This window comes from Ambystoma mexicanum, chromosome 4p (genome assembly GCF_040938575.1).
Source record: "Ambystoma mexicanum isolate Mex_15411 chromosome 4p, UKY_AmexF1_1, whole genome shotgun sequence".
Taxonomy (NCBI): Eukaryota; Metazoa; Chordata; class Amphibia; order Caudata; family Ambystomatidae; genus Ambystoma; species Ambystoma mexicanum.
Window position 1 is genome coordinate 312,015,302 of NC_090927.1, and position 13,113 is coordinate 312,028,414.

General features: G+C 47.9%; 1 long non-coding RNA gene across 1 annotated transcript in view; it reads right to left on the minus strand.

Annotated features, from left to right (window-relative positions):
- Positions 1 to 7,530: 7,530 nt before the first annotated feature.
- The window catches only part of LOC138453228 (uncharacterized), a 134,518-nt gene continuing 128,935 nt past the window's right edge, over positions 7,531 to 13,113 (minus strand). Inside the window, exon 3 of the long non-coding RNA XR_011260378.1 lies at positions 7,531 to 8,319. This is a non-coding gene — a long non-coding RNA (uncharacterized lncRNA). The remainder of the gene's footprint in view (positions 8,320 to 13,113) is intronic.

Genomic DNA, 13,113 nt, shown 5'->3' on the forward strand with positions numbered 1-13,113 from the left:
AACAAGATTTTGTCATTAATGGATAGCCATTTGTTTTATCTCCTCAGCTCTGAGATATGTTCTCTCTGTTACGCTCGCCTGGTCTCTGCGGAGGCATTGGGGCATGGTTGTAGCCCTCCCTGAGGTGAGGCTGCTTGGGTCCGACTTCGCCCTCAGCGCTTATGTGGTGACTGGTGGTAATAGGTGATGCTGCTCGGAACTGCTCCTGCATGGAGAATAGGAGGCGTGAGTGCACCTAATCCCCTTCCAGACCCCTTCTCCCTAACCTGGTATTCGTGGGATGCGCTGTTCCTGGAAAGCTCACCTGTTGATTCATTTTGGCAAGCACTCCATCCTGCTGCTTCTGGCAGGGGAGCTTGTATGATCTGGACCAAGTTCCTTCACTGGTCCTTGCACGTGGTAGTCCAGTCCTGCTGCAAATAAGCCACTATACTTCAGGTATGTGTTTCCGTTTGTCTTTGTCTTTCCTCGTCTGTTTTTGTTGTATTGTAAAGTTTGGTGTCTTGTATTGCTGTTGGTTCCGCTTTTGAGATTTGCTCTTTTGCTTTCTTCCCCTGCAGGTGATGTTGCCGGCCTGGCAGAAGCTCCTGCGCTCGAGGCGGCAGCCGGAAGGAACGAGGAATGAAGCTGCACCCGTACAGTAGCTGTTAAATTGTTAACTAGAGGGCATACAGGTTTCAAATGCGGCGCGGCCCTAGGACGGATGTTCTAACCTTGTCTTTCTTCTTCTTAACGGGGTCCGAGTTCGTGGATGCGGAGCATGGTGCTGCGGCGTTGGGATCAAGATCACGGGATGTCAGGAGATGACTCTGCAGATGAAGCGATGAAGCACTGGTTTCCTGGAGGTGAGTATGCAGGAGAACGCCTGGTTTCAAAGGTAAGTAAACTGGTCCAAGCGGCGGTGAGCTTCACGTTGCACGCGAGTGCACAGTAATGCGAAGCACCGGCCTTAAGGTTGGAGCAGCTTATATAGCTGAGCTTCTGAAGCCACGCCCACCAGGTTCAGCCTGCCTGTCACAACCTATGAGTCAGCACATGAGGATGTTCTCTGGAATAAAGGCTTTCAGCCCCTGGAAAGTTCTTGTAAAATAAAAGCACTCCTGCACTGAAATAAAGTAAAAGCACTCCTACACTGAAATAAAGTGTTCCTGCTCCCATCTCTATATGAGCCTGGCGCCAAATGCGCTGTCATGGCCACTTGCCCAGGATCACAGGAGTGGCACCATCAAGTGGAGAGAGCAGGGGGCATCATGGGTCACACACCTCCCTTTGGGACATTTATACATGGGGGCCTGGGTGGACACAGTCCTGGCACCTTTGGCGCCAGGCTCATGGAAGAACTTCAACCAGACATTTTCATTATGGGCAGCAGTGCTTAGAATGGAACAGGAACTCTTTTATTATGGGCAGGAATACTCTCAAGAACTCTCATTTGTGTGTAACTAGTCCAGGTGTGGTCTCCATCTGCATCTGCACGTGCAACTTCTAGGAGTGGCAGGGTGTGGCATGCAGGACTGTGCTAGGGGGCGTGACCGTAAGAGCTCAGCTATAAAAGCCAGCCCAACCCCAAGGTACACGCTTCACGTTATTCTGCACCTCCGTGCAGTGTAACGCTCACCGTCGTCTGGGATTCATCTTACCTGGAGAGATCCTTCCATCTTCATCCGCGCTTACCATTGAAGAATCCTGCTCTTCCTGTACGCTTCCTCCTGGCGCCGCGGCTCACCTGCAAACATCTCGGAGAGCAGACATCTTCTTCCTGGCACCGCGGCTCACCTGCAAACATCTCGGAGCGCAGACATTTTCTTCCTGGCAACGCGGCTCACCGGCAAACACCTCGGAATGCTTACAGCATCATCTAGGCACCGCGGCACAACGCACTCTATCCGAACACGCAGCACCTGCAAAAGACAAGGTTAGACACTTAACAGACATTACGTTAAGGGCACATTGCCATTAAAACCTTGTGCCTTCCCTGAAGCCATCACTCATCTGCTGCTGGACATCGCGGTTGCCGTGTTCTGCACCTCCACAGCCGTTGTTAGGCTGCATTTCCACCTATTTGGGAGAAAAAAGAGAGGAACGTTATTCAGTGCAAAACAATAACATTGAGAGCAATAACATCAAGACATTGAGAGGGAAAGAAAGAGGGAAAAGACAAGAGACATTGAAAGAACACAGAAAGAGGGGAAAAGACAAAAGACATTGTGAGAAAGCAGAAAGAGGAACTTGGTCACAGCCGGACTGGACTATTACTCCGGAATCAGTGAAGGAACTAGATTCCATCAACAAGCGCCCCTGCCAGAAGTAGGATGGAGAACTCATTCACATTTACCAGGTGAGCATTATGGGCCGGTACGTGCCCACAGAAATCGCACCTTGGATGGAAGGGGTTGGGAGATACCACAGTCACCTACCAGGGCATTCACGTTTTCCCATATCCATGCAGGAGCAGTGCCACCAATTGTTACCGCCCATAGCTGATCCGCAGGGGACGAAACCAGAAGGGGGAGATCTAACTCCAGGGAGGGCTGCAACCGTGCCCCAACTCCTCCGCAGAGACCAGGTGAACGTAACAGGCACCAGGACTGAGTCCAGCCAGGGCCCCTGTGTTTATGCGTCCCAAAGGGACATAAGTGAATCAAGCAACCCATTGCCTCCATCACTAGATGGCGTGGATTTTGTGTTCTGGGGCCTGTGGCCATGACACTCTCCTCAGTATGCCCTGTGCAGTTCTAAGGGCGTTAATTTGGAGGATTTGGATTTTATTAATAATGTACTTAATCACACTCAGATATAAGGCATTGAAATAATCTAGCTTGGAGAGGATAAGGGCTCTAGCTGGGATAGTGCAGCTGTCCTTGTAGGGAAAAGGTTTGCAAACTCTGATCAGCGTGCAGGTGTATGCTGTGGCTGAGGCCATGGCATTGACCAGTTTACCAAGTGTGAGAGTTGAGGCTAGGTAAAAGCCTAGAGTTGTGACCTCTTTAACCACTTTAATGTGGTTACCATCGGTGTTGACTGAGGTATATTTAGGGTTGAGTTTGCTCAGGTTGGCTATAGTTCCGAGTATAAGGATCTCAGTTTTATCATCATTCAAGCATAGGCAGTGGGCGGTCATCCACGCCTGGATGATTAGATACATTTTTTTCCAAAGGCTGTGCCCTTGTCATAGTCTCTGGTGACTGGTAGGAGGATCTTGGTGTCATCTGCATAATTCATGTAGGTGATACCCAGATGGTCCAGGTCATCGAACAATGGCTTTGTAAATATGTTGTATGTTGTTGGCGAGACGCAGGAACCCTGCGGCACGCCACGAGTAATCAGGATTGGATATGATGCCACTGAAGGCGAGAAGACACTCATGGTCCTACTGTTCAGAAAGGATTGGATCCATACTATAGCATCTTTTGAAAAGTGGGCGGCTGAGTAGAGGTGTTTACATAGCACTTTATGGTCCACCAAGTCGAAGGCGGCAGAAATATCAAGGGGAAGTAGTAAAGCTATTTTCACCTTGTCTTTAAGTTCATCAATCTGGGTTTTTAGATCAATCAGCGCAGTTTTGGTGCCATGTTGAGGCCTGAATCCAGATTGGCGGACTCCAAGGAGGTGATTGCTCTTTAAGTATCTCTGCATTTCTCTGTATTTGAAGGTAGGCTACTTTGTCAAGTATCTTAAGTAGGAATGGTACTGTGGTGATAGGCCTATAGTTGGTGGGAATGGATTGGTTGAGAGATTGCTTTATTAGGAGGGTAGGACCCATGACTCCTTTAGATTACTGACGACAGTGCCTGATGAAAAGGAGACCTTCATTAATTCAGAAATGAAAGGTGCCAGGTCTCTAACAGCATCTTTGATAATCTGGGCTGGGCAGCTGTCTCCCTGACAATTTGAAGGTTTGAGGGATGAAATTATTTTTTTTACCTCAAGGATGGAGACTTGTGTGAATCTGAAATGTTGAGGCGGTATGGTAGACTGTGATAATGTGCTGGCGTGAGTGGTTAGGTTGGGTACGTTAACTCTTTTGTCTGCAATCTTATTCTGGAGAAGGGCATTCTGGATGTTGGTACTCCAGAGTTTATCCTTAAAGCAATTGTCTGTTGGCGATATGGGGGCTTCCATCGCCCTTAGGATCACAAAGAGTTAATTAGTTTTTGAGGTGGCTTGGTTAATCCTGTTGTTATACGTATCCTGCTTAGTGCGTATGTTTTCCTCGGTAGGCAAGTGTCTCCAAAGCAGTTCAAGATTTCTTTTTTCTGATCTCAGAGTTTTGAGTTGGGGAGTAAACCAGGTGTTCAGGTGAGCTCTAGGTTTACTTTTTCGCAAATTTACTGGGGCAATAAGGTCTAAGGCTTTGGTCATCGTAGCGTTATACTTATCTAATAATGTATCAGGGTCGGATGAACTGGCAAAGAGTTAAGGGTAGGGAGTATGTGTGGTAAGATCTTATCCACTGTGATATTCTTTTTATTTCTGGTGAGGAGAGGAGGGGCTGTAGAGTTAAACCTTAATGGTAAGGGCGTTAGCAGCAAGGGTGAAGAACAGAAGGAAGTGATCAGTCCATAGTTGAGGAGTGATGGAGGTTATAGATGCATGGCAGTTTAAATCTGCCATCCAATCTAAGGTTCTGCTGTTTGTCATGGGTGTGCTGGATCACTCTTTGGATAAAGCCAAGTTCTGTAACCGCGTTGGCTATAGTGAAGGCTTGTTGGTCACTGGGATCATTGAAGGCAAGGTTGAGATCCCCAGGCAGTAATATTTGCGAGGAGGCCTTGGTGTTGTCAGAAAGAATTATGGAGATGTCCTCCTCGAATGAATCAATGGGACCTGGAGGTCTGTAGATAAGATGGACTGTTTGGGAGTCAGAGATGGCCAAATTAGGAGTAAGTAGTTTGCAGGATTTGATCGCTGGTGATGGGGCTAGTCTCATTGCTAGGCTAGACTTGGCGATGACTGCTATGCCTCCCACTCTGGTGTAGACCCTATTTGCTCTAAAAATTGTATAATTGTCAGGTACTGCCAGTAGGAGGGCCGGGGCCGCAGCTGGGGGTGTAGCCATGACTCTGTTATTGCTAAGAATTCGTAATCTTCGGACCGGATCAGCTCAGCTATCTCAATAGCATGAGCCACCAGAAATCTGGCGATGATTAGAGCAGCCTTAATGTTGGAGGTGGTGTTGTTGTAAGGAGGGGTAGTGGAGGGTTTGTCCTGGCTAGCTTTTTGATGGGTGGAGTGGTGGTAGATTTGCCCTGGCGTACTTTTTTGATAGTGTGATTGCTGGTTTTAGAAGTATGAATAGAAGGTGTGGCGTTGTTTTATTACTGGAATTAGTTTTGGCAGTAGGGTCTTTCCCTATGGGGAGACATGATTTGTGTAATGTTCTGGCTTGAGGATCATGGAGTCTAGTTAATCTAGCGCGTAGTCTGAGACTTCTCGTTGTAGTGGAACATGGTAGGTTATTTGAAGTTGAGTTGGTGTCCGTAAGAAGACGATGGTTTTGGGATAGGCAACTCGTGTGTATTGGTTGGAGGATTTTAGTATTTGCAGTAAGCGAAGGTAAAAAACTTGTGGGTTTGATAGTCAGATGGTTAGGCTTCAGCGAGGGCAGGAAAAGTGCAGGTATGATTCCCACAATCGGTGTAGTTAAATTTGCCATAGTAGGGTATGGGTATTGTGCATTCATAGCGATGAAGACTGCAGCTGTGGCACCTTGGCCTATTTGCAGCAGGGCGCACAATAGGTTTGGTATTCAGTACTGGTGGGTGGTGGCGTACATAATGCGCATGTAGTGCTGGTGTGGTTTGACTTTGACACAGTGATTGGGCTGATTGATTGGGCAGGGGTTTATATAGCCTGGTAGTCCCTTCCCTGGATTAGTCTCACAGTGAGGGTCTGCAACTGTTTTGGGAAATTAATAGGGGTTTGAGATTGGCTCTGTTTAATGAGTTCACCTGTGGTGAGAAATGGGCTGGTAGGGTGAACCAAACCTTCGCATTGTTGGTCCGCTATCTTGGATTTCAGTGATGTCATTGATGTGCTTTGCATGAGAGCCAGTGTCCCAAGGATCATGACTTCTCTGTGCACATTATGTGGATACATTGGCAAGCATCGGGCAAGTGGTTTTCTTCTTCACATTTCTCTAGCATTTTATTTGTCTGTCCTATGCAGACTTCCTTCACAAGTGAAGCAGGAGATTACTGACAGTTTAGGTGGCCTGAGTGGTTTCATGAGGTAAGTTGCACAGGGATCCTGGAAGGGGCTCCTGATGTCTCATTAGGATCTTATGCAAGATAATAGTTGCTGCTTCCTTTCATATAATGTGCTTCTGTAACTGCTTGGATCTGCAAACCAAAAGGGCAGTCCTCTTTGGTTGGCAGTCCATGAAATTGAGGAACTCCTAGCTATTGGGTAGCCTGGAATGGGCATTGTGGTGGGCTGTACTACTTATCTAGAGTGGTTTTATGCTGCTTCTTAAAAGCCCATTGTTGTCTTCATGGAGATTAATGAATGAAATGGCGGGTATTTCTTCTGTGGAGTGGCCAGAACTGTGGATTGTGGGTGGGTTGACTGCTTAGCTAGGGGCCTTGGTTTTTCCCTGATGTTTCTTAATATTCAGATTCCTATTTATGGGGATCAATGAGATGGAGGGGGTCCCTGCCTTTGAAAGGCCATAACAGGGAGTTAGGGAGGATTGGCTACTTTGCTTGGGATATGGCATTTGCCTTGCCAATGTTCCCAACACCATCCATGTGACTGTCCCCTATATCTTAATGGGGAATACGTGGGGATGACTAGGTTGATCCAAGTGTGCCACCTCTGGGTCCATCATCCATTAGACTGTGGAGGTATCTGGGTCCTTACAACACCATACTAGAAGGCTACAGAGTCAGGCTACCAAATACAGGACAATGGGTGAACCTGAGGCAGGTATTTGATCCAATTTAATAGAGGATAGCTCATATTTCAGCAGAAATAACAGAAGTTTGAAACGCTTTGCCAGGACGTCACTTTCCCTATCCAAATGTATGTGCCAGATTTTAAATAAAATAATTCATAATTGTATATGGATGGTGTGACAGGGTCAATGACATGACCGTGTCTGGGGAGATTAGGACCCCTCACAACCTGGCGCAGGAGTCCTGCTAGGGTTTGCACCAGAACCAGTCCTGCTACACAGGAGGGGAGAGGGAAATATCAGGTTGTCACTGAGAAACAGGTGAGTAAAGAAACCAAATGGAGAGTGAGGGAAAGACCACTGCAGGAGAGTGACGACTTGGATTCTGCTCTGCAGGCGTACAAGGATAAGACTGGGTAAAATGGCTCACTCGGTCCTCACACTTCTACAAACCAAAACACAATGCAATCATAAAGGTAAAACAGGTACAGTTGGGAGATATACCTCCTTCGCGCCTTTTGTGGTTATGTGGGCTGAGAGAAAGTAATACTCTCAAGAAGAATGTGAAGATGAATGGTAGTGACCCAGGCACCACAGTAGCACAGTCCAATATAAAGGGAATGTCCAATCAAGGCTCTATAAAAAATATATGTACTTTAATTAAACACTTTATCTGCACAAGAAATTACTATACAAAGCCCACCTCAATGGAAGAACAGAGAGATTGCGAAAAACGGATGAAAGTAAAACTTTGAGCATAGTACCATGGGTGATAGGTAAGGTACTACCATAAAAAGGATATATTGTCGAAACAAGGAGCAATTGTGACCTAACCAGTCTCCAGGTTCCAAGTGGACAGAGCGGGCAGTACAGAGTCAACAGTACCTGGATTCAGTTGTTTGGTGGACTGACGCAGTTAGAATCGGGCTCGAACTTCAATGCAAGCTGATCAGGCTCAGTTTGGGCACAGAGGATTGTGGGGGCCCTGGCAGCATGCGCACGTCGCGTAGGGGCAAATGCAAGTGCTCTGTTTGATAGAATGGCTGCTCATCAAAGATGCTGGTGGGATGGTTGCAATAATGCTTCACAGTTGGCCAGGCCGAGTCAGGCTTTAGCTGCTGTCAGGGGTCAATGTGTGATGCTCCACCGGTTCGAGTCGGCGGGCGACGGTCATCAAAATGGTGATCTTGAGTGTGCCGATGTGCGATCGATGAAGCAGCAGTTCACGGGCTAGCTGGGTGAAGCTGAGGTTGTAACACCCGGTTCGAGTCAGTGAGTGACTCCCCAGTGATTCAGTTTGGGTGCCGGCATTGAGCAATTGCTTTAGGCTAGGTGTATCCAACCTTTTGCTCAGAATGAGCAAAATGTGCACATCAAATGAAATGGTGGCAACATCCATTCTTCGACATATCGGTGTTCTGTTGCTGGAAAAATGATTGCAATAAAAATTAGCAACGCAATAAATTTAACACTGCTAATAGAACATTTTAATTTGCAGTACTTAACAGTTATCTAGACCATGTGCAATTCTAGTAAAGGACATTTGCAAGGCCTTTAAAATTCATGCGACATTAAGTGGTTGTTTACAGGAAATGTTGATGAAATTGAGTAGGACATGTTTAGCCAGATAGGACGAGTCAAGTTGTTCAAAGAAATAGGACTAAATAAACATTACCAGGCGCCTCAGATGTTTGGAACAGTAAAATTGGGTACAAATGGAGCACTGATTGCCGGGTGTACTTTGTGGCTCTGCCTGGAATTTTTCAGGATTTTTAGAACAAATGTTGCATCCCTAATCATACAAGACCAGCAATACTGTTCCTCATTCAATGTGGGCTGTTTTCAAAATCAAACTTTATTGGCATTTTAATTGAAACAGCACAGGTCAACAATACAATATTATCATATAGTCATCACTGTTAAACCTGTCTACCCTCCACCCCCCCGCCGGCTTCCCAGCAACGAGTTTCCCATGTGGCCACAAAGTTCCCACAAAAGATGGTACCCCCTTTGTCACCCGGACAATATGAGGGTACACCTATCTGTGATTTCTAGAACCCCCCCTTAAGCCTGTTGTGTTCTTCTAAGCTCCCAGCAGCACCTTCCCCATGTTGACCTCCACCCATGGAGGCGTACCCCTCCGAATTTGAGCCCATTTGTCCCCCTGCAACCCTCACCACCCCTATTTCTCGAAGAAGGGGAGCCACAAGCCCTCAATGTCAGATGTGGATTCATCCAGTAGGTGAGTGAGAAATTCCATATCATAAATGCTCAGGTCTTTGAGATCCATTGCCTTTCCACCGGGACTCTGGGGCTTTTCTATAATTGGGACAGATAACATCTTGCAGCGACCATCATGATCTGGAACATGTACCCCTGATCTGATACCGGTTCCTCCTCTATACCTACCCCATTAATGAGAAGCCATGGTGAGAATTCCTTGTGAACCCCATCCACCCCTCTTATCCATGAGAGAACCTCCCTCCAATATGTCCAGACCGTTGGACAACCCCACCACATGTGGATATAATCCCCTTTTTCCCCGGTGTGACTTCCAACATTGTGGGTCATAACCCTCTTTCATTCGGGCGTTCTTCGCTGGGGGGTAGTGCCATCTGTGCATTAGCTTCAGGGCCTGGTGTCTGTATTGGAGTGATGTGGAGCCATTAGCCACCCTACACATCCGTGCCCACAAGGCATCATTAGTTTCTCTACATAGATCTTGTACCCACTTGTTTCTGGGTGGGAGCGGCTCCCCTCCTGTAGAATCGCGCAATAAGCCCATTGGATACCCTCTATATATTAGAACGCTTTCAAAACTTGTCAATTCCCTCCTTAGGTTTACACCCCATTAAGCCTGTGTCAGAACCCCCTTGAATTGCAAGAAGCGGAAAGGGGACAAAGTATGAAGTCCCAGGGCCTCCTCCAGCCCGCCCACAGAGATGAAGGTATCCCCACCCACAGCTGTCCCGCTGTACTGAATCCATCCTCGTACCAAGATTGGAAGGCCGGTGGCTCTTCGATCCCATCCATCAGCGGGGGGCCCAAATATAGCTATCGGGCGATTGCCACGTCGTCAGCCATCCATTATCCCCACCTTCCCTCCATATGGATCATAAGACCTCCAAGACCAGTTTATAGAGCATCCTCTTTGAAATACGGGTTTGAGGCATCCAGAGCCACTCATCAAGTGCAATAGAGGCCAATACTGCATTGTCCATCACCAACCGTTGCTTACCCGAGAGTGGGTGAAAGTGGTTCACTGGGACCCGTAATTGGGTCACCCTATAATATGATGCCAGTTTTCGAAAACCTACTCCGGCTTCCTCTTTAGGGAGAATCAGCGTCCTATAGGCTATCGTATATCTGGCCCCTGCCCAGAGAAATCTCAACTTGGAGACTTACATCTGGGTGAAAAACGATACCGGAATCACTGCAAGTAACATCTGAACAGGAACAGGAATTTAGGGAGCACCACCATCTTTTTACAATTTAAATGCGCCATCCATGATAATCCTGAGGTCGACCATCTCACCATATCTCGTTTTATAGTTTACCACAGAGGGAGGACAATTCTAGAGAAAAGATCCCCGGAGCGTTGTATGACTTCAACCCCCAGGTAGCGAAAGTTGTCTTCTCGCATCTCAGATGGTAGCCCCTTCATATATTCCCTCTTCCTATCCGCCAGGTTCCCTATAGTGAATGCCACTGACTTTCCCAGGTTAACTTTAAACCCTGATAGCCTCCCATATTGCTCCAAACCGTTCAGCAAGAGGGGAACCGAGTGGGACGGTCTGGTGATAGAGAGTCAACAAAGAGACTGGTCTTACAGTGAACCCCCCTGACCATTACGCCTCTGATCCCCTCATCGAAGACCTCCCCCATAGAGGACCAACTCACCCGGTCAAACGCCTTCTCTGCATCGAGGGCCAACAGAAGTGCTCCTTCTTTTACCCCCGGTGCACTGTGGACATTGAGCGTCTTTCGCATATTTTTTTCTCCTTGCCGGGTGGACCAAACACGGGTGACAGGACTCAAAAAGCGACGTCAGGTCTCTAGCAAAAACCTTGGTGTCAATGTTAAGGAGGGAAATAGGCCTGTACGAATCACAGTTAGCTTGGTCTTTTCCCGGCTTTGGGATAACTGCTATGAGGGACTGAAGAAACGTCGGCCGTATTGTGTGACCCGCAACTATAGAGTTGAACAGACTAGCCATGGGTGCCGCCAGCGAGGCCTCATATTGTTTATAAAAATCTGCCTTGAAGTCGTCTTCCCCATGGGCCTTCCCTGTTTTCAGTCTCCGGATAGCCTTAAGAACCTCCTCCCGGGTTATCTCTCCCTTCAAGGCCTCTCTTTCTGCCCTTGTAAGCCTAGGGACATTGCGCTCAGCCAAGTATTGACGAGTTGTCCCCGCATCTGGCTCCACCGGTTTGGCATACAATACCCTATAATAGTTAGCGAAGCACATTGCAGTGTCCTTTACCCCTTCACAACACATCCCCCGTTGTCCCTTACCCCTTATATCCTCTTTTCGCCTTACACTCCCTAACCTTATTTGCCAAGAGAGTTCCCATCTTGTTCCCTTTCCATAGTTCCTCTGCCGGGTATATCTCATCCTCTTCACCACATCCCCTATCAGGACCGTGTGGAGTTCCTGTCTCTTGTCCCTCATCTCCACCAGGAGCCCCACCCTGTCTGCACTACGTTGGGTCAGCTATAAATGCAGCGTTCCCAACTCTCAGTGTATCCTGTTTTCGTTAAGTCCCCTTTCCCTCTTTTTACGTGACCCCTCAGCGATAAGTAGCCCCCTGAAAGTGGCCTTTGCTGCTTCCCATACGATTACTATTGTCGTTTCCCTGTTGTCATTGGTTTCGAAGTACTCCTGTATCTCCTTCCCCATGAAGTCCCTAAACACCTGGTCCCTCAGCAGGGTATCATTTCACCGCCAGCGGAGACTCCGACGGGGCTCCAGGAGTTGCCAGTTTGTCACTATCAACTCATGTTCTGACTACGTGACCACCTCCAACCTGGGCCCCCCAACCTCACCCATCCTATCTCTCGGGATCAGGAGGAGATCTATCCTCTTATATGTCTGATGTGGGGGAGAAAAGAATGTATATCTCCCCGGACCTGGGAAATGACTCCGTCATACATCCACCCATTAGTGGTCCTACAGGAAGTCCTGGAGGGCCAGCTTGTCCTTAGTAGCGACTTTGGCATCCACTTCCTTCGCCGACACCAGCCCAGGGCGGGATCCTGTACCAGGTTAAAGTCTCCTCCTGGAACATCCTACCTTCCGCCCAGCCATCCAACATCTTAAGCACCCGATGTATGAACGCCAACTGCCCGCTTTGGGCGTGTATAGGGTGGCTAGCGTGATCTGCATACCCTCATAAATTGTTTTTACTCCCAGGAATCGCCCACCAAAATCCCTCTTTATTGAATCCCCATCAGTCGGAAGTATCTAGCCAGCAGGCTCCCCACCCCTTCCATCTTGGAGGTCCTGTGAGAAGGCCAAAAGTTCCTTTCAATCCCTCCGCCCTTTACTTCAAACTCTACCCCCTCTCTATAGTGGGTTTCCTGCAGGAAGAGAATCACCAATTTCTGCTTACGGAACATGCTACTATTGAGGGATCTCTTGTTCAGGGAGTTCAGACCCTTCACGTTCAGCGTGCCTACCGCCACCTCCACCATACCCCTTCTTTATTCTTTGCTGATGACCTCTCGTAAATCCTATAAGGTACCTATCCCCAGTTGCACATGTGCCTCGTTTCTTGTGAGTCCCTTCCTTATACCCCCCCTTTTCTACCACCTATCCCTGTCTGAGGCATTCGATCACGTGCTCTCACCATGTTGGCCATGTCCATCGGACCATATGGGGTATCTCCCCTGCCCTGAACATCATGTCTAGCAGCTTTCCTTTCCCCACTGCCCCTTAAGACGCCATCGGAGGAGGGGCACCCCAAATCCAGTTTTAACCAGTGAAACAATTCCACTGACATCCGGTCTCTCCCTCCCACAATTGTGTACCTCCTACACATACCACAACCTCAAGCTACCCTTTTCTTAACTCAATTAACATTAACATAAAACCTCGACCAGTTGATCAGGTTAGGGAGCGTAAGGCGAAAAGAGGATATAAGGGGTAAGATATAAGGGGTAAGGGACAACGGGGGATGTGTTGTGAAGGGGGAAAGGACACTGCAATATGCTTCGCT